At 41.0% G+C, this 22,480-nt stretch overlaps 1 protein-coding gene and 1 pseudogene across 10 annotated transcripts in view; one reads left to right on the top strand and one right to left on the bottom strand.

Moving 5' to 3' along the window:
- The window catches only part of PTPRZ1 (protein tyrosine phosphatase receptor type Z1), a 184,648-nt gene that overhangs the window by 20,488 nt on the left and 141,680 nt on the right, over positions 1 to 22,480 (top strand). The gene's annotated exons all lie outside the window — the stretch shown is intronic.
- LOC311599744 (homeobox protein NANOG-like) lies at positions 4,001 to 5,530 on the bottom strand (annotated as a pseudogene). The gene has a single exon. The product of its transcript is annotated as a homeobox protein NANOG-like (transcript).

Genomic DNA, 22,480 nt, shown 5'->3' with positions numbered 1-22,480 from the left:
CCACCACCACCCAGTTTAGTTACAATTCTTGCTGACTACTTACCTTCAAAAAACCAAAAACAATAGCAAAGACACAAAACAGGGCATTTATATGCTCATTGAGAGAAATGTGAACATGTCGTGCTTTAAAGCAAACATAAATGATGAGAGGGCAGGCATTCTGGTGCTTCATATGTGGTGGGAGAGCAACGGGGATGTAGTTTTGTTGTAGTCTGGTACATTTTTATCTATCTTCTAGTGCTGCGTACTCTTGATCTCAAAAGTAAAGATTTCTTTGCCTCAGAAAATAATTTGAGAGCCTTTGAGATGACACAGGTTGACGTAAGACTCATAGGTTCTCAATATTCCTGATGCTGCAGCCCTTTAATACAGTGTCCTGTGTTGTGGTGATCCCCAACCACAAATCATTTTCAATGCTATTTTATAACTGTGATTTTGCTGCTGTTATGGATTATAGTGTAAGTACTTGTGTTTTTCAATGGTCTTTGGCGCTCACTGTAAAAGGGTCATTCTACACCTCAAAGAAGTAGTGACCCACAGGTTCAGAGCCGCTGCCCAAGAGGATACTATAAAGAGGTGATGGCAACCTAATGTCTTTACCTAAGACTAAGCAAAAATTCTTCAAAAAACAACAACAAGAAAGAACCACTAGGTCCTTCCTCTGGCCAGGTAAATCTCAAAGAAAGCTTGTCTTAGCATCTTTGTGCCTTCCTGGTGCGTTCCTTCCCATCATCCTCAGACACATACCACACTGCAGGTGTACTTGGAAGGCTGGTACCACCATCTTCTGCTCTTTATTTGACTTCTACTCACTACGTGTTCTATACTTTCTAAAAGAAGTCAACTGTTGAGCCTTTTTTATCAATTAAACTTGATTCTTCCTTTGACTGCTTAGTTGTAGATGTCTTTAATGATTATCAGATCAATAAAATTTATAATAGATTTTTGAATAGTCACAATTAATGACACATATATTTGAAGAGTATATTACTATCAATAATTATGTGATTGTAATAAAACAGGATTTTAAAATGTGTTGCTAAAAACACATTGCATAAAGCATACCTTTTAAAAATTCTAATTATGTAGTATAGTACTGTTCACTATAAGCATGCTATGTACAGGGTGTTTATAGAGCTTTTTCATCTTGAATTTCAGAAACTCTCAGAAAATATCAACTCACGTGCTTTTCTCCCCAAATCTCCATCAACCACTGAACCATTTTTCAAGAGATGAAAACAGCCTAAGAGTTCACAGATGATGAATGAACAGAGAAACTGTAGCATTTGCATGCAGCGGAATTTCATTCAAACTTTACAAGAGTACATTTAACATTTGCTGTGGCACCAATGACTCCTAAGAACATTATATGAAATGAAGTGAGGCCAGTTACTGAAAGATAAATGCCTTGTAATTCTACTAAAATAAAGTAGATATTTTTCTGAGCGTAGAGAAACAGGCTTTGTGCTGTGAGACGTTTTCCACTTCTTACTTATGACCTCTTTGCCTTCCATTGGCAAATACTTGAAACTTTAACTTGTCAGAGACTTACTTCATAATAATATGTATTTCCTATATGAGGGGAGAAAACAGCTTGGTTAATAATCTCGTGATCGTAACAATCTCTGAAATATTCACTTAATATTATTTTTATATGATCTTTATAATACTGGGATGGACCCTATTGTTGTTTTACATTGCTAATGCTTTAGTTTCTATTAACTCACAAGTGAGAGATGGAAGAATTTAAATTTGCTCTCAATTTCTTCCTTCCCAAGCCCTTTGCTTTTAACCACTATCACCTTCAGTGGTGATACAGAAAGTTTTGGGAGGCATTAGGGTTTGAAATTGGTTTGGCATAGTTCATTTTAGCATATACCTCAGGAAGAACTGATCTTTATACCAGAAAATGTGTTATCTGTTATGTTTTTCCTGAAAAGCCAGAATCTTGTGTTGCTCAAGTTGACACTTGGTCTCAGGCTTCTTGCTGCCATGGTGCTCTCAGGAGTGTGGGTGTCCATGGTGAGCTCAGGAGTGTGAGGGTTCACAGTGAACTCAGGAGTGTGAGTGTCCAGGAGTGTGGGGGTTCACAGTGAACTCAGGAGTGTGGGTGTCCAGGAGTGTGGGGGTTCACAGTGAACTCAGAAGTGTGAGTGTCCAGGAGTGTGGGGGTTCACAGTGAACTCAGGAGTGTGAGTGTCCAGGAGTGTGGGGGTTCACAGTGAACTCAGGAGTGTGAGTGTCCAGGAGTGTGGGGGTTCACAGTGAACTTGGGAGTGTGGGTGTCCAGGAGTGTGGGGGTTCACAGTGAACTCAGGAGTGTGAGTGTCCAGGAGTGTGGGGGTTCACAGTGAACTTGGGAGTGTGGGTGTCCAGGAGTGTGGGGGTTCACAGTGAACTCAGGAGTGTGAGTGTCCAGGAGTGTGGGGGTTCACAGTGAACTCAGAAGTGTGAGTGTCCAGGAGTGTGGGGGTTCACAGTGAACTCAGGAGTGTGAGTGTCCAGGAGTGTGGGGGTTCACAGTGAACTCAGGAGTGTGAGTGTCCAGGAGTGTGGGGGTTCACAGTGAACTTGGGAGTGTGGGTGTCCAGGAGTGTGGGGGTTCACAGTGAACTCAGGAGTGTGAGTATCCAGGAGTGTGGGGGTTCACAGTGAACTCAGAAGTGTGAGTGTCCAGGAGTGTGGGGGTTCACAGTGAACTCAGAAGTGTGAGTGTCCAGGAGTGTGGGGGTTCACAGTGAACTCAGAAGTGTGAGTGTCCAGGAGTGTGGGGGTTCACAGTGAACTCAGAAGTGTGAGTGTCCAGGAGTGTGGGGGTTCACAGTGAACTCAGGAGTGTGGGTATCCAGGAGTGTGGGTACCCAGGAGTGTGGGTGCTTGTCCTTTTACATCCTTCTGTGTGTCCCTCTCTCCTGCAGCAGTGGCGCACAGTGTCGGCTGCTCGGCTTGTGTGTAACCTTTTGGCCATCAGTCACCAACATACCATGGACTTAGTCCTCTTGCTCGTCACAGGTCCACACTCAGCAGCTTTCCCAGGATGCCATGGGCTTAGTCCTCCTGCTCGTCACAGGTCCACACTCAGCAGCTTTCCCTGTCTCTTTTCCATGGCAACACAGAATCAATGAGTGCTGCTTCCTGGGAAAAAGAGTTAGTGGTCAAGAATTGCTAAGTGATTGGACAGAAATGCAGAGGGATATGGTAGTATACAAGTCAATTTTTCTACTTGTGACTTCATTATTTTGTCATACAACTAAAGGTTTCAAGCTCCTGCTATTTCCTGTAGCATCTTATGATATTATAATAGACCCACTAAATCTGATTTTAATCATAAGAATAAAACCTTTTCCTAGGAGAGTAACATCTTATTAGATGCAGCATATACAACTTTGATGACACATTTAAGTGCTACAGTACCAGATAATGGTGCTACAAATGTATAAAGAAATATGAACTTCCACAGAGTAATAAACCACAGAAGCATGTGGCATGTCAAAGAAGATGTGCAGCTCTTTTTTCTGTGTGTATTATTTTACTTAAATTAGTCAAACTGGCATTAGTTTATTATGGTGCAGTCAAATATAAATATCTATCTTTTTTATTTTATTTATTTTTATTTTATGTGCATTGGTGTCTGCTGCATGGATGTCTGTGTGAGGGTGTCAGATCTTGGAGTTACGGAAAGTTGTAAGCTGCCATGTGGGTGCTGGGAATTGAACCTGGCTCCTTTGGAAGAAGAGCCAGTGCCCTTAACTGCTGAGCCATCTACCCAGCCCCCATAAACATCTTCCTACAGATATTAACACAGAAGTGTTCTTGGTGAAACTCCAAAGAGATGGAGGAAATCAACAGAGCCCACTGGACAGGTAAAGTTTTCTAATGGCCAGGATGGAAGTCCTCCTTCAGCCGAAGCTTTAGTTTTATTCTGTTGAGATGCTGCCTTACTATTTAAACATAGTCGAGGCTGGTCTTGAATTTACTCTATGTCTGGGCTAGCCTCAAACTCCTGATCCTTCTTCCTCATCCTCTAGAGTGACCACCCTATCTGAATGAATCTTCATACTTTTTACACTTTTAGATTCTACTTCTAAAAGATACACGAACATACTGGATCTAGAGCTAGTGCCACCATGTCTATTTCCGAAGCAGGACAAGTTATTCAAACCTCCTTGATCAGATTCCAGCTAAACTCCACTCCTCAAATCACATGTACACACCATGTACACCAAGACTGAGGCTTCTAAGAAAAAGACAATCCAGAGTCAGGGTGGGAAGGGTGTGAGTATGTGGGGAAGGAGAGGGCATGGTGCATTGTCTCCAAAGCCCTTAGTTAAATCACTTCTCCAACACAACACTAAAGAAAAGGACAAGTTACACAGCTAAGACACATGCACCAATACAGGGCTGCAAATAGAGCTCAGTGGTTGTGTGGGTGCCCAGCATGTTTAAAGTCCTAAGTTTGCTTGCTTGGCACCAAAGGAATAAAAACAAAAACAATAAGCCAGGTGGTGATGGTGCACACTTTCAAACCCAGCACTGGGGAGGCAGAGGCAGGATGAGCTGTGAATTTAGGGCCAGCCTGGTCTACAGAACTAGTTCCAGGACAGCCAGTCTCAAAAAACTAAACAGCAAAAAGTAATGATAATAAAAATTAAAAAACAATATAGAAATCACTGGAAAAGGGAAGGAATCCAGCCACTGCCCTGACTTTACGCTGAATTGTACAATCCTTTCGCTCCACCCAATGAATTCACAGAGCAGTTCAGGAATAATTCCCCGGCTTGTGGGTTGCTAAAATAGGCATGGCTTTCCCCAGTGGCTTCCACGTCAGCTTCCCCAGTGGCAGAGAAGTTTTGCTGCAACTGCGTGTAAGGTTGCAGGAAGTCCTCCCGGAAGTTATGGAATGGAAACATCCTGAGTCTAGCTGTTCCAGGCTTGAGTACACTAAGTCTGCGTGATCCAGGCCTGGTTGCTCCGAGTTGGGTTGGTCCAGGACTGGTTGCTCCGAGTTGGGTTGGTCCAAAGTCTGGCTGCCCAACATGGGAAGGCTTCCAGATGTTCACCAGATAGCCCCGAGGATAGCTGGAACGGGCCGTGCGACCGTCCACTGAGCTGAGCCCTTCTGAGCCACGCTGTTGCCAGTCTTCAGCCGTTGGGCGTCCTGCCACCACTTATGTTTCAGTCTTTGGGTTTGGACCCAGGTCTTAGCCTGCTTCTAGCTACAGTTCTGAATGGCAGAGAGCTCCGGCATCTCCTGGAGGCTCGGGTACCTCTGCCTCTGAAACCTGTCCCTGAGGGCACACAGCTGGGCCAGAGTGAATACAGTCCTCACCTTCTGCTTCTTGGCGTGGACCTTGTTCGGTCCCTTTTCCTCGGCGCTCTCTTCAGACCCAGAACCACAGAACTTTAGTTTGGGACTGGTAGAAGAATCAGCGCTGTACTGAAGAGCAAGGGTGAGGAGAGGCGTCTCTGGGCGGAGCTTCTCAGCAGCAGACATTTGTAAGCAAGAGTAATTTTCCTCAGCACCATGAACTTTCCCTGGAATTTGACGCTTTCACAAAGGTGGACTCTAGGGAAGGGGGCTGAGAGCCTGGGGATCCATATTCAAGTTAGCCCGAAGGCAAGGGGAGGAGGAAAAGGTGACTTTTTTTTTTTAAAGTTTTTTAACAACAACAACAAAAATGTTAAAACTTTAAAACTCATTGTTTAGGGGAAAGACTTTAGAAATAAAAAAATAAATAAATGTCCAGGTGTAAATTTATCAAGAAAGAAGCACGCCTCAGTCCTCCCACAAAAGAGGGAGACACCAGCTCAGCCTAGTTCCGTGTGCAGCTCTTGTGCGTCACATTCTACTCACAAGAATCCCCTTCAGACAAGACTTGCTTTGGCCATGAGGAAGAAACCTCCGAGTGTACTCTAAAGAACTACACAGAAGCTCGACTCAGGTTTGCTCAGCCCCCAAATGCTACCACGCCATTTTCAGGAGGTGGTTCTGATGTTGGAGGCATTTCTGGGAGGTCTCGTAATCTGCTATTTTGGGAGCTGTGGTAGAAATACAGGAGATATCGTCTCTGCTGCACCCAAACCATATTTTCTAGAACAGAGGAAATGGAAGTTTGTTTTCAATCCTGACTTTAACCTTAAAAAATAATATTAAATAATATTTAAAAATACTACTGTCTTCCATGCTAGCACAGTGCTAAATTCATTTACATGACTGCAATTGCTTCGGGGTCATGGGGGAATAAATAAATTTAAATAGATCCTTTTGAGGGAACTTAGAAATCTGCCCAAGTAGCACTACTGGGTGATTTGTTAATCTATGTTAGAACAGGGTGGATGTGATGCTAAGAACAAATAATATCTGTTACAAAGAGAAGTATTCCTACTTACAATCTGCCCCAAAGTCCTGGGGAACTTTTAGCAAGTACTTGATGTTAATTATCCTTAAGCGAAGGAATACTAGAGAGCCTACAAGTAAGAAGCAAGCTGGAGGGGCTGGGGAGATGGCCTTGCTCATAAAGTGCTTGCTATGGACGCATGGGGACCTGAGTCTACATAAGCATCTATAGAAGAAGCCAGGTGCGTCGGCTTGCCCTGTGATCCCATTAGCAGAGCTAGGAGGATTCTGGAAGTCTCCAGCCTGTAAGTCTACCTCTAGGCTCAGTGAGAGACACTGTCTTTAAAAACTAAGGCAGAAAGTGAATGAAGAAAGCAGAAAACATGAAGCTCATACCTCCCTATGCGTGTGTCCACACCCACCCATACCTACACACACATGTGCACACACACACACACACACACACACACACAAGTACATAGACTTTTGCTACACTACACCACACATATATGCACACATGCACTCAGCACACAAAATAGTAAAGTGGAGCATGGAACAGAGCAACTAACAACATAACACAGAAAGAAGCCAGGAACCCCAAGATGTACAGTGTGTAGACTTACCGCCATAACACTTCGACTCAGGGCTATACGTTAAGGCTTTCTAGATGATACCTATTCCAGCACCACTTTCTTTCTTTCTTTCTTTCTTTCTTTCTTTCATTCTTTCTTTCTTTCTTTTTTTCCAGTGCTGCTTTCTTTTTTCTCTTTCATCTTGCTTATTTTGCTACAAATAACAAAAATTTCCTTAACTTTAAAAGACCCTCAATATCAGTGGCCTTCACTGAACAGAACCAGTAGTGATGGAAACATCGCGTGCTCCCTCTGCAGGTCCTAGCAGGCCCTGCCATTCACATGCAGCCTCACATTGATTATTATATTTATATTCTGTCATTAATCTACGGTCTAATTCTGGGAGATGTATTCCTGTGTGAGTTGCAGAGCTCCAAACACATGCTCTGCATCTTTCTTGCTTTGCTATCTGTTATGTGCAGTATTTTATATGCAGTGCTGAATATATGTAACATAAATTCACCTGACTGTGACTTCATGTGTTTTCTGTTATTGGAAGTCGTGTTATTATTGTTAAAGTTACTGTAAGTTTGGATTTCATTTGAACAGAATGGTAGTTTCCTGTTTCTCTCCCCTTTTCTTTTCCTCTCTCTATCGTTTTCTTCTCTCCCTCCCTTCTCTCTCCACCTTCTTTTCCCTCCAGGAGGAGGAAGGGGAGGAACATTGGATTCTTTGGAATTTTGGAGCACCTTGGAATCAGAGCATAGAGAGGTTGAGTAAAAGGAGGGCCTTCCTGCTAGGCCTGAGGAAGGACCCTGTTTAGCTGGAGAATTCTGAGCCAGAGCCACGAAGCAGCTCCCAGCTGGTGCTTGGTTGGCCCCTTCAGAGAACATAAAGTAGAGGCGGTGCATTAAAAGATACCTTTTATGGACTTTCAGAGACCACATTTGGACCCCGAGACAAGAGAAAGCTAGAGTGTAAGCTCTGTCTGGCAATAATCACCTGTTCTTGGGGAATTAGCTCTTCAATCGTTTAAGCACTATAGTATCAGTGAGTGGACTGCTCTTGAAAGAGATCTCAGACCATTTTCTGCAGCCTGTTCCTGCCCAGTCTGTAGCTCCTGCCATGACTACAGTCTGGGCAGAGGTGAGGTGGCCGTTTACTAGAGCAGAGCCGGATACATGAGCAGGCATTGGAACCTGAGAGACAGGGGTCAAGCCCGTATTGATTCTCAGGGTCAAGTTCGGAAGCCAGAAGACGGTATGAAACATGACTAAGGTGAAGATAAATAGATGAGCTGAAACTAAATGCCCAAGACGTGGGGTCACCCATGTGCCCGTCCCTGGAAACTGCGGAAGCAAGCACAAACCAGGCAAGGCCTCTCACTTGGAACAGGGGCAAATTTCTTGTGTGCAAGTCTCTTCTCTTTGTCTGAAGATGGCTGCTCCTCTTCTGTGGGTCTGCATTGTTTCAGTATGTGTCTCCTGATTGGAATAGATAGTGCTGAGGGCTTGCTTTCCGCTTCGTGGTAACCGCTTACACACGTCTCCTCTTGTTCCATGTGAAACCCTCCGTGTCACACATTAGCTCACCACATATGAGGGAGGTAGAGTCATAGAGCCTGAGAGTTGTTGTAGCTAAAGGTGAGTCTCGTTGCCTAAGTCTGTTTGAATGCCTCTCCCTGCCCGGCTCTGACCTTTGCAATGGCATGAGATGGGCAGAGGCAGAGAGGAACTTAAGTCAGAACATGTGATTATGTGGTTTTATAGGCACTGTTATCATTGTTTGGGATTCAAAACAAGAAATGAAATTCCTATTTTCAATGATCACCTAAAAGGTATAATATGCACTGTCTCTTTTCTATTTTTTTTTAAGTTTAGTTTTAATTTATATATTCACTTTGCACCCCGATCATAGCCACCTCTCCCTCCTCTCTTCCTGGCCCCTCCCACCCTCTTCCTCCTATCCCCACTCCTCTTGTACTATTACTGTGTATGTACTATTACTGTGAAGTATTTTTCACTTTGAAGTGGAAGTTTCTGGTTTGTTTAAAAACTCAGTTGTGTCATGCAATGTTTTCCAGGAAGCTGTCTTGTGAGAGGGCACGTGGTATTTTGCTAAAAACAGACATGCAAGAGGGCTTGTGGTGTTTAGAAAGAATATAAATAGAACCCCACAGACACTGAGATGACCCTTCTGCATTGCTTCGATGTACAATGCTTCACAAGCCTTTTGACAGTTGTCATTAGTCACATAATGACATAATCTCAGCATTAGTAAGAGGTATTACAGTTTTGGCCGGATCTGTTCCTGACAATTGATGGAGTCTTATTCTACCTTTTATAGTTAACTCAGAAATCGTTTCTATATATATCTTTAAGGTGCAGATCATAGTTAGTTGTGGAATTCACAGCCCTAAATGGAACATACATGCCAATCCCCTCCTCCCAAGGCTCAGGGATTCCCCCAGAGGAGAGTAAGAGCCAGAGGCAGTGAGTAAATACAAGACAACAGTAACGAGGCAGCTCCTCACATGAACTCAGAGGCTGTGTCTGCATCACACGCCGCAGACCGGAGAGCATCATAGAGAGGAAAGGAGGACAGAAAGTCCTCACCTGACCAAGGGACTGTCATCACTAGGCAGCTTCTGGGAGAGGGAGAGTCTGTTTTCTTTGAGAGTTCAGCCATTTGTAGGTCAACCATGCCCTAATGGAACACCACATATTCATGAACTTATAGGCAACACAAACTGGACCTGAGAAGTTAAAAAAAGAAAATGGACACAAAGTTGAGTGAGTAGAGAAGGTGGTTGGATTTGGGAGGAGTTGGGGGAAGGGTTGAATGTAGTCAAAACTCATTCTACTAAATTCTCAAATGACGAAAAAGTTAACTTGAAGTGTTACTGCAGAAAAGATATATTTCATTAAAATGATTAATAACTGTGAAATGTACTGCAAAGGGTTTTTTGTATGTTTGGCTCAGAGTATAGAATATAGATTACTTTTTAAATAAATGATGCAGCAACACAGAGAATTCTCTGGTTACTAAAAATTGTTGTGACTAGTTAAAATATTCAAAAATTTGATGATGGACACCTTACATTACAAGCCAAGAGGAAATTTAATCAATTAATTTCTTAATAACTTAAAACAACATGTGCTTGTGTTTTAATAAAATATCAATTATTTGGCCCTCTGATGCTATTTGTTGAAATTATTTCCCTAAGAATTATTGCAGAATGCCTATCAGGTCATGAAAAAAAATCATGTTTCAGTAATTTGTGCCCTTAGTTTCCTTTCACCTGGTGCAATCCAGGGTCGCAGAGAAGGGTTAGTTTCTTTTCCTCATCATCAGCATTCTGACTGCCATGGGTACCTCCACATTGTCTTCCTTCTGCTGTGCCCAGTCTGGCAGCCAATCAGCTGAGCTGGCTACTCCCAACCGAGTAACCATCCTTCATCATCACACTCTTTCCTACTACCCAGAAGAAAGTGGAGCATCCACCTGCGCTCTCGCCAGCAAGCTCATACTCACTCAGAAAGGGAACCTATTTCGAAATTTATAGTGAAGGCGTCAAGACATACTCATTTAGCATAATAGTCTAGAAAAGGTAGTTTATATCCTAAGGAGGTCATACACTATAATTTCTTTTCTTTTCCTTGTTTTGTTAGATTTTTCTTTTTAAAGTTCAGAAACCTCTTCCCTCCCCTCCCCCTCCCTTTGTAGCCACCTCTTCTCTGTGATTTGAGCACTGAAATATAATCACGTAAACCTTTCTATCTACCACTTAGAAAATCTTAAATTTAATTTCTTCTTTTGTATTCATTTAGTCATTCTTAGCTGATTTTTAGAGAACATGCACCATGTCACACCTTTTTTTTTAATGTGCTCCCTTCATGTTCATAGATCACATTCATTAGTAGAAAATTATTTGGTGTTTGAAAGTTGCATTTTCCATCTTAGCACAAGACAGCCCAACACTTGTTTCCATTCTTATGAAGCACACATGTACTTTAACTCCCTAATAAAATGTTTGTGAGCCTGGAATCAGTTGCTTTTATTCAGTAAGATTTAAAATAATAGTTTTCATTGTTTCTTAAAATTTAATAATAACTTTAGTAATTCCTAGAATTTTTATTTGATTTCTGACAATAATGAGAACTTGGCCTTGGGTAGAAAACATAATCATTCCTGTTACTACTACATTACCAAATATAAACACTGCTTAGTTCAGCTGTCTAGAAGGGTAATGACCAAGTCATCTATCATATTTTAGTGTTAATATAGACCTAAGAATTATAGATGCAGTTTTAACTTTACGTTGATAGACTAAAAATCATTTTATTTTTGCTATCCTTGCAGTTGTTCAGTTAAAAATCTTTAACGTGAACTATAAGTATGTAGATTTATGTCTGCGTAATCACCTTTATAGCTCTTTGACAGATTTGGGCCTTGGTATATATTTTTTTATGTTGGTTACCCAATGAAGCTATAGGTAATTTCCCTGAGTGGGGGGATATTGAGGATGACTTTTTTCTTGACTTGGCATTTCTGCTCTCAGTCCTGGGTGAAGAGAACAACAGAACCTCCATGTGTTCCACGTTCTGCAGACTGTACCAACAACACTTAGAAAAAGAACGGGAAGCAATGTCTTATTCAGCATTGGCCAAGAGAATAGATCCTGCACCAACCAGTTTTTACCCAGAATCCCTGGATTCACTCATCATCCTTTGTAGGGAGAGTTCTGCACAGGCAGTCACCAGGAACACCTTCCCTGAAGGATGTTACAGGACAGACGCTTCACCTCACGTCCAGATCACAGCCTACAGCAAAGCCAAACAGATGACGGCAATAAAGCATGGGAACCATTTAGAAAGATTGGGAAAGTCTGCAAGAAATTGGCATTGAGATCTTTAATCTAAAGTCATTGCACGCAGTGATTCATGTGTTTATATCATCACGTACACACATACGCACATGCACACACAAAGCAATGGAGGCCATATGGGCTTTTATTAGGAGAGGGAGGGGAAAAAAACATTCTGTGATATGAATTCAAATAATTCAGCACTGCTTTGAACATCCACATCTGCTCACTATGAAAAAGCTGTATGTAAACCTGAAAACATTTCTGTGATGATAGGCCTAATCATGTGATGGCCATCTCCATGTCACCATTGTCTCATCACTTTGTAGAACACTTTCCCTAGATAATTGGCATGCCTTATTAGAGACAATTGTCTACAATTTTCATAAGCACATTTCTGCCAATTCCTTCCACTGCCTACTTCAGCTGAGGACCTCTGTGTCTGTGGTGGCATTCTTAGCCTTCAGTGTTTCAGGGTACATTATTCTACGAAACTGGAGAGCTTGAATCCATTAAGGGATTAGTGACAACAGGATGTGGAGGACTCTGCTTCATTTAGAGGGAACAATAATTTCAAAAGAAAAAAAACTCATGGTTGGCTAAAGACTATCAGAGATGAAAGATCATGTCAAGAATATTTTCTGCCCTGTAAACTGCTTGAATTCCAAATGTGAATTTCACATTCAGGCAAGTGCACAGATGGGCACTAGTCACTTTCCAATGGTCAACGTGGTTGGCTTGTGTGTGTGTGTGTCTGTGTGTGTTATATAGCAGGCTTTTTATAATAAATTTATATAGATTGTCTTCTGGGACAATTGTAAAATGAAAACTATTAAATTCTGTCCGTTTTGTTCAATGGTAGCAGTCTGATATGATGCAGTAGCCAATGTCATCTTTCATAGCTCAAGTTCAGATTCATGCTTTATAAAGAATGATAGTTAAATCGAAGATTGCCTTCGTTTGCTAGGCACTAGTCTGGCACTGAGAAACTCCTTCAGGTAAGATTTGTTTGAGGGAGTTTCAGGTAACAGAGATCCCCTGAGCTTCAGGGAAAGAGGTTTGATTAGGAGAGAAAGGACAGGCAGATCTGACCACACATGGCATATGTGTTAGCATAATGTCCTGGCTTGCCACCCTCTGCACAGTGGCTTGTTGGATCTGGCTTTCCCGACATTAGTGGAAAGCGCCAGTGTTCAGGTCATTTGCACTATTTAGAAAGTGAAGTCTGGGATACATGCCTTTGGAAGATAGTCTCAGCTTGTACTTAGTATTCACATGGAATAATGAATGATTTAGATCTTTAAGACTACTCTTTCATAAAGCCAATTCTGTGTGAGGCATGCAGAGGGACTGCTCAGCTTTTATTGGGTAGATAATGACACTGAAAACCTGAGTGGTCTCTGGTGGATATTCTTTGTAAATAACTAAATATCTCATTAGCTAAGTAAATGCTATCTACAGAGTTTAGCTCCATCAATAATTACGCAACTAATACATGGTAAAAAAAAAAAAAGAAATAGTTATATAATCTAAATTATACTTTTATTTATAAATATCATGTGGCTATTATTAAATAAAAATGGTAATGATTTTAAACTGACTGGAATGTTCATTAAAATTCTTGTTTGTTTTACTGAACTATGTATTATAACAAAAAACTTGAGTATGTTCAAAACAAACTGAGTATGGAAGCTAATATGAGGACACTTAATTCACTTTGTCATGTCTGGATGAACATTGGGAGCAGGGATTTTATGAATATATGCGGTAAGTCTCATGTTAATCTATGACTTTGTATGCCCGTGCTGAATGCTTTCTCTGATTTCTTAGTCATGGCCCAAGACCATACATTGAAGAGTTGTCTAAGCAACTAAGCTTTCATATATCTTATTTAGTCATAGATGACTAGAGAATGTCATAATATATTAGAGAGTATTTATTATATGTCAAAATCTGTGGAAAGAAAAGCCCAAGGTCAAAAAATACCTTAAAACATAAATCAGCAAATTTGAGCCATCTAATTTATCTCACACATATGCCTATTATAGTTTAATTTTATGAATTTCACAAATTATGATTTTTAAAATAAAATTAACAAACAGTATTTGAATATGATGTATGATTCTTTTCCAACTGTGAAAATTAATTTGAATAAATTTAATAAATACAATTTTTAAACACTATCAAAATGCCATGATTATCTCTTTTCAGATATGTAATGTAATATGATTCTCACTTCTTTAGCTTACTGCTCTTTTTCAAATGAATATAAACTGCCATTTGGCAGCTTTGTGTTCTTGATTGAAACTGACTTATCTGCAAATATAGCTATCCAGTTGTAAAGTAATGATCATATTTAGACATTCCATCTTTATGTTAAGGTCAGGAAGAAGTTCTATAACAGTAGTGCTCCTCATCCTTTGGAAATAATATGAGGTGCTCATGGATAAGGGTTAGAAAAGTGTAATTATAAGACACATAGTCTGGGATGTTAAAACAAAAGACAACAAAATTTTAAAAAAATGACATCTGGGAACTTGAAGATCTTGTCATGGAAGTGTACTCAGTGTGTGTGGTATACGAGGCAGGCACACTGAGGCTCTGGTTCTGAGATGGTTCTGATTGCTCTATGTATTCTGTAATTTTGTTCGAGTTATCTTTTTGCAATTTGTTTGATCTTCTTCTGCTTTCAAGTCAAACTTTCACCTTGTTTTTCATCCCATGCCGTTCAGATCCATGCATAGTACAAGCTAAGAATGAGTGATGCAACCAAACACAGAAATGTGGGTAACATGCAGGGCTGGGGCTTTCCTCTGTACCCCCGTGTTCTAGTCCCAGAATCCCAAATCACAAACACAACAGATGGAGACTGACAGACCACTGTAAGGAATCCTTCTCATCTTGCAATTATCCCAAGGAGAATGGAAAACTGCCATTCAGTTACACCATTCATTTGGTGTTTTTCCATTAAATAACAGTCAGTTGACTAAATCTAACTAGTCTATACATTATTTCAAATAGCTTTCATTTTATGTGATATATGCAATTATGGGCTGCATGGAACCAACCTATCCAGTTGTACTAATTTGTTTGAACTAACTAGTTTGAACTAATTAAAAGTCCCATGCTATCACATAGTTTAACACATTGATGACCTATTAATTTGTGTTATAAGCAGCCAGTTAAATAAAGCAAACATTTTACCACATGAATTGTAGTGATAAACAAGTAATCGCTATGGTTTTGCTTCATATTAATAACAAATGCTTGTATATTGAATGCATTTAAAATATCTCTTCATACCTAATGTCTGATGCATACTTGCCCTCCATGTCTGACAAAGTTTTCCTTTCCAATTTGGTCGTCCGTCCCTTTGCCTAGATAGGTGGCAAAGGATGGTAGACAGCTAGAGCTGTCAAGGTAAGTCGCAGCATGAAAGAAAACATTACTAGGAACAAATTCCATTAACTACTTCTTTGTAAGTAAATCCAGGTTTTCCCCTCAGGTAACTGTTTCTATCTCTCAGCCACAGCTCTGTAGTCGAAGACATAGGCTTTCTCATATACTCAATAGAAGAAAAAGAATATTAGGAGTCCTTAAATTTTATGTGCTTATATGAAATGCTTTTCATTTTAATAAGGTGTTCAGTGTTTCCATAAGATTTTCAGAGCTGTAGGCACCTAGACAACTATAAGGTTAGCTATTACAATTATTGAATCTGCACAGGAAGGACATAAGGGTGAAATTAATTGAAGTTCTCTTTATGACCTGTTAATCAAAAGTAAAGCCATTTCTGAAAAGGGAGATGGAAATTATATTTGAAATGGAAACGTATACTGAGGTATTTTCTACTGTTCTTAGCATTGAGATTTTTTTTTTTATCCTAAGGGATTAATGCATAATTGAAGCTTTCAATAATTGAACAAGAAGAAGTGCCAGCTAAGTTCAAGGAAACCTGGTAAATTCTAGAGGAAGTTTGAAGTAGGTGTCATATATTTATCACCATTTTCTATGAGAAAGACAAAGTACACTTTTCGAAACCAATAGAGTGTCACTGTGTTCTGCTCTCCAGCAGCGGCCAGGATTGGGAACAAGAGATGCTTGTTAAGTTGGAAGTGCATTTTGCATCACTTGTCACCGTTCTGTATTCAATAACCCCTCCTATTCGTGTTATATTATTCATTAAACACATATTCTCTGCCCTTTGAGCTTGGCAGATTTTCTGGCTTCTGCTGATAAAATGATCCCCAGACAGAGAGAAGATAGGGAGGTGTCCCAGGAAGATGACAGCCAGTGTTAGAAGAGTGTTTGGAAGTGCACGTGTCCATTGCATTTGGTAAAAGGGGGACAGCACGGCAGGGATTTTTGGGGTAGCAGGGCTCGATTGTGTTATCAGATCCGAAGAAATCACTGAAGAAAGAAATCGAAGCTCAAGAAATTCTAGAGGGGGCGGGAGGAGAGAAAAGTGTGGACATTTGTGTCCGTGATGTATAGAGGGAAAATAGTCAGTGAGTGAGGATGGAAAGTCGATGATAGTTGGGTGGGGGGAGGAGTCTGCAAATGGCTGAGGGATGGCTACTGTTTTCTGTCATGACAACAGATTGAAAGCTTGGCTCCTAATCACAACGGGATGGTTTTAACACGGTCACCACTCTCTCTAGGAACAGAGAGGACAGATTTGTAAGCAGCAGAAAAATATTCCTCTGTGATAATAAACCCTAAAATCTATTGCTTATTCACTGAATGAATATGCATTAAACACCTACCAAGCACATAGTTAAATCTCTAGATAGGTATAAGGAACAAGACAGGCACACTCAAGGAATTTAGGACTAGACACACTAAATAAATTGTAAACAATGTGTTAGACAATTTATGATTTGGTTACAACTCTTGTCATTAAGGGGCTGCAGGACAGTGAGGGTTGGGGTGTGTCAGGGGAGATAGAAAAGGAAGAAAGTCAACATATCCAGGCCGAGGATGGCTGAGTCAGGGCCTTGACACAGAGTAAAGTTTGAGGGCAGCAGGGCAGTCTCCTGAGTGTTGTTGTTGCTGTTGGTTTTAATTTTATTTATCCACTTTACATTCCCTTTGTATCCACCTCCTTCCCTCCCTCCTTCCCTCCCCTCCTCCCTCCCTCCCTCTTCTCCCAGTCTTCCCTTCCCTACTCCTCAGAAAACGAGAGCTTCCCCCACCAATATAGTGTTTAATTGGGTTATCTCTTTACCAAAACTTTCTTAGCTAATACGTACTCCTTGAGGGCACTATGTAATTAGAAAGTTCTGACTAGGCTGAGGTCTGAAGTGGATAAGAACCTTGCAAACTGACCCACGAAACTGTTCATTTGTAAGATCAATAAGGTGCATCGAGTAGGTATTTAGAGGTTTTTAAACTAATATTTCTCTGAATAAATTTGTTTCTTTAAAAATACAGAGTTGGTAAGATGTTGCTATACTTAACCTGTGCTAATTTAGTGAGTATTACAAGTGGTCATACAGATGGTCTGTAAAACCAAGGAGATCTTAGGATGAGTTACTTTGGGTATTGCCATAGCTACCTCACCACAGCAACTAAGAGGGGGAAATTTTCTCTTTGTTTATTAATGTCAGTACAATCAGTAACATTGATTGAATTTTCAAACATTCGAGCACCAGATTCTGAGCTTGTTTACACAAATTAAAGCATTCAGAAGTCATTCATAATGTTCATACAAAAATAATCTGGTTTACTAGCTCAGAAAAACTGGAATCACAATTTGAATTATCCAGCCATGCCGTGGGATTGCTGGTTTAATTGCATCCTTACCCTCTTTGCTTCTGTGCATGGTATCCACTTAAGAGAAGCAGAGGCCTCGAGCCTCCCCTTGGGCTGCTGCAGCTCTGAGAGCCCTGACATATTTACCACTGCCCTAAATCACACCATGTGTTCATGGTTGCTTGGTATCTTGTGGAGGGTTTAGTGGTCCTCTTTTGTCTGTGTGCGTGGAAATTGTTTTTTTGTTTTTTGTTTTTTTTATCATTCCCTAAGTTTCTGATAATAATTTGTAATACAAAGATCGATGTTGCCTCAGGGTCCAAGAATGTGTTAAACTCAGAAAGCACCATGGGTTTTTCTTCACCAAATATAGCCCTGTGGAGATGCAGAGAGTGAAAGGCATCCCAGTGTGTCCATGGCGATCCGCTGGCCGAGTGCAGGAAGTCACTGTGGCGGTAAGCCCTGAAAAGGATTGATTGTTTTTGTGAAAAATCCTCAAGACATGCCGTGAATTCAGAGTCAAGTTCATTAAAATCATAAATCATCTGCTGAATCAAGCTCTCCCCCTCCCTGTTTTCCCTCCCTCCTTTCCTCTCCTCCCTCCTCTGAAATACTTTTGGCAGTCAGTGTTACTTTAAAGAACAGAAATTTTTAATTTTTATTTAAAAAGAAACTGATGGAATAATTAGTCAGTAGAATAAGCCCCTTAGTGCTCTTCTGGCTTCAGAAGCTTCTGTTGGACACTTGCTGCCCTTCCCTAGCTACGAAGCTAGTTGGTAATTTCTGTTTCCTTCCTGGTGTGCCAGCACTATGCTGGTTTCACATATAAAAACCTTCACTGGGATTTTCTTATTATTTCATAAAGCACTGCCAGGCAGACTGGGCACTATAGGGAGTATCTATGAAAATGTGGTGAAATGGCACTAATCCTTGTTGCATAGCCATGAAAGAAGAAGGTATCATTCTCCCTGATGAGCAAGGCGGCTCAGCCCAGGGTATGCCACACTGCTTTCTTTCTGGATGGCAGGCATCATAAGGCATGAGAAAGCTGTTTCATGTGATAGCATGATGTGGGCTACTATTCCAAATCACTAGCTAACCCTGTCACTCTGTCACCAAGGAGTGTCCAAAGTGACTATGTAGCCAAAAGGATCTCATAATAAATGGAAAACGACTCCTATTCCTTGGTCTGAGACCAGAGAGGCTTCTGGGAATCCAAGTGTAATAAGAAATATTCCTTTAATAATATGACACAAGGCATTTCAGTCAGTTGAAGATGCATCGTATTCTTTAAAATCAAGCAAGTCAGTAGTCACTGTAAACTGTTTCTGAGGATGTAAAGGTGACTTAAAGTTTTCAGTTTTATCTGTAATAACCAGGATCTGGAAACAATCTAGATGTCCCTCAACTGAAGAATGGATAAAAAAAAATTGTAGTACATTTATACAATGATGACTCAGCTACTAAAAACAAAGTAATCTTGAAATTTGCAGGCAAATGGATGAAACTAGAAAAAGTCATCCTGAGTGAAGTAAGCCAGACCCGGAAAGACACACATCGTGTACTCACTTATACGCAGATATTCACCATATAATACAGGGTCACCACACTGCAATACATGGACCTACAGAAGCTAAATAACAAGGAGGACACTAGGGAGAATGTTTAATTCTCATTCAGAAGGGCAAATAGAACAGATACCAAATGTGCCTGAAGAGAAGGAACAGGCTGGGAGCCTACCATGGAGGTCCTCTGAAAGACTCCACCCAGCAGGGCGTCAAAGCAGATGCTGAGACATACAGCCCAACTTTGAGGCAGATTGCAGGGAGTCTTATGGAAGAGTTGAAGGATGGAAAGACCTGAAGGGGACAGGAGCTCCACAAAAAGAGCAGCAGAGCCCACAAGCCTGGGCCCAGGAGGACCTGTAGAAGCAGACGCACCAACCAAGGACCATGCATGGAGAGCATTAGACCCCCTGCTCAGGTATAGCCGATAGGCAGCACAGTCTCCATGTGAGTCCCATAATATGGGGAGTAGGGGCTGCCTCTGACACGGACTCTGGTGCCCACTCATTGATCGCTTTCTCTTGGCAGGGCTGCCTTGCTAGGCCACAGAGGAAGAGGATGCAGGCAGTCCAGATGAGACTAGACAGGCTGAGGTCAGATGGTAGGTCAGGAGGGCTCCCCCTTCCCATGCAGTGGGAGTGTGCTACAATCAGGATGTAAAGTGAATAAATGAAAAATAAATAAAATTTTAAAAATTAACATTGAGGTCAAGCTTCTTCACAGCGGGAAGGCTTGGACAGCAATACCCTTGTTTGAGAAAAGCTGGAGTGACATGGCAAAATCTGGCGCATGTTGCTAGTTCATGATTCCTTTGAGTACAAAATGCTTACTGTGATATTTCATTTTGAAAGTTGAATCAGTGTACATTTCAGCTGACATAGCAGATCATCAATCAAATGTTTTCCATCACAACTTTTGCTTTAGTGAGATAGTACTGCCAGACATGTAAACAACAGGAAAGTATGCTTGCTTAGTCATTAAAAAATATATGAGGGCCAGGAAGATGGCTCAGAGGGTAAAGGTGATTACCTCTAAGCTCAACACCATGAGTTTGAACTCCAAAACCTACCTGTAGAAGAGGACAACCAACTCCTGAAAGTTATTTTCTAACTTCCGCTCCTGTGCTTTTGCACGCCTCCTCTCTCCCCTACCCTCCCTAACACACACACACACACACACACACACACACACACACACACACACACAAATGCTAATGATTTTTTAATCCCTGAAAGGAATCATCTTTCTGTTTCAATGTCTTGTGTGTCTTTGTGGTATATCATATATGAAATTTAAGGCCTAAATCTTTTCATGAAAACTCCTTTTCTTTTCTTTCACCCTCACAGAGAGATAGCTCTCTAGGGGTGAAAGATGGTACCTTTGGTCTGCTGTGAGGTGCTCTTTCTTCTTTACCCATCACCATTATCACACTGCAGGAGTATGTTAATTACCTTGGGGTGTCCCAGTGGCCTAATAACTTCAGGGCTAGGGGCCAGCCGAGTCCTGGTTGCAATCCAGGCCCCAAACAATGCTTTAGCTTGTTCACCTCCTCAAACCCTCACAAATGAAATGGTAACCCTGAAGAGAAAAGATATTTGCTGCAACTGAGTTAGCTAGGCTGAGAAAAATCATATCTAACCCCTAGCCAACCATTTGCGATGGCGTGTGAAATGCAGCTAGTGAGATCTATCTCCAAGCCTAGAAACTGCACTGAACAGGAGTGCGTTATGCATATTGTTCCCATAGGTGCAATAAGCCTGTGCTGTCTAGGCCACCTAATACACATTTTTGAGCATCTGCCACTGCACGAGCACCCATGTTTAGGTCAAAATTGGTGAACAGCTATTGCAACAGTGAGCTGATAAGATCGAGTTCTGTTGTTAGTCAAGGCAGGATATCGACCGCAAGCTTGGAAGAAGCATATTGTGAGTGGCAGTTGAACTAAGTCCTTTTCCTGAGGCCAGCTTTACTGGTTCAGGGAATGAGGACCACAGAGGCACCAAGATCCATGAATGAATGAATGAATGAATGAATGAACGAACGAACGAACGAATAATAAATAAATAAATAAATAAATAAATAAATAAGAAAAGGGCATAAGTATGTAGAAGACAGTATAAATGCCAGGCAGAAGAATAGGATACAGATAAAACCAACTCAATGGGACAGAAGGCCATCTGTAGGATTTGAGCAGTTTCTGCTTACCTCACACTTTACAGTGGAGAAAAATAAGATGAGTAACATCTATTGGCAGTGAAACACGTAGCCATACTAAGAAAGCAATAAATGTCATCTCTTTTTTTAGTAAAAGCTCCAATGACTAATGTGGGTTGGTACTTGATAACAAAGGAGAGCAACTGACTGAGGATGTAATTAAACATCTTTGCATCCAAACTGATTAATGATGTCATTAAACACTTTAAAAAATTTTACCAGTGGGGAAAGTCATTGTAACATGTAAAAGGGTGAAATTAAAACACACAGTGGACCTAAGCTATCGTTAGCCTCTTTTAAAACGAGGAGAATTTCAGCATTCTGAAAGTCTTGCTGTTAAAGTTGTGTCTATTTGGACAGCTGGGTGTGAGAGAGTACGCAGCTAGTCCCAGCACTTGGGAGACTGAGGCAGGAGAGTCAGGACTGGGGACATCATGCGCTGCCCTGCAAGACACTATCTCTAAGAGAGAAGACAAGAAAGCACTCGTTTTGAGGGGCAACAGAACATTCAGATAAGATAGTCCCTCCAAGTCTAACTAACATTTAGTGCTGATCTCTAGCTGTTGAGACTGTTCTTCAGAGGAAGGAGTTAAACTTTTGCTCACAAGCTTCTCACCTCCATGTGCATTGCATGCCTACTATAGTGATGCAGCATCTGTGAGCAGAGAATCCGGTAACATCAATAAATGAGCGAATGCTTCTACAACTGAACCCGTGCGTGCTGTAGGCATCTTACCAATGTTTTTATCATTGAAAATTTTATCATTGAAAAAATCCAAAAACTTAAAAGAAAAAAATTTAGTAAATGATATGTATGATATAAGTATTATTTTTTTAACAAGGAGCTTCACATGCCACGTTCTGTCCCTTGCTAACGTCATGAGCCGTGTACTCTTACATGTGTGGAAATAGAAGAAAGGGACATGGCTTTGTCAAGGTCATCTCTCAACGTGTCATTCTTCTACCTAAGAGTGAAGTGAGGCGACACACAAATACTTCCATATAAGGAGAAGTAAAAATTAGCCAAGTCTGCCATGTTTGCCTTCATCACTTTTTAAAAATATATATATTATTAATTTATTCATATTACATCTAATTGTTATCCCATCCCTTGTATCCTCCCATTCCTCCCTCCCTCCCATTTTCCCCTTACTCATTTCCCCTATGACTG

Source organism: Acomys minous, assembly GCF_964271855.1.
Source record: "Acomys minous genome assembly, chromosome: 6".
In the NCBI taxonomy this organism is placed as follows: Eukaryota; Metazoa; Chordata; class Mammalia; order Rodentia; family Muridae; genus Acomys; species Acomys minous.
Note: the sequence above shows the minus strand (reverse complement) of the source record. Positions and strands in the feature narration are given on the sequence as shown.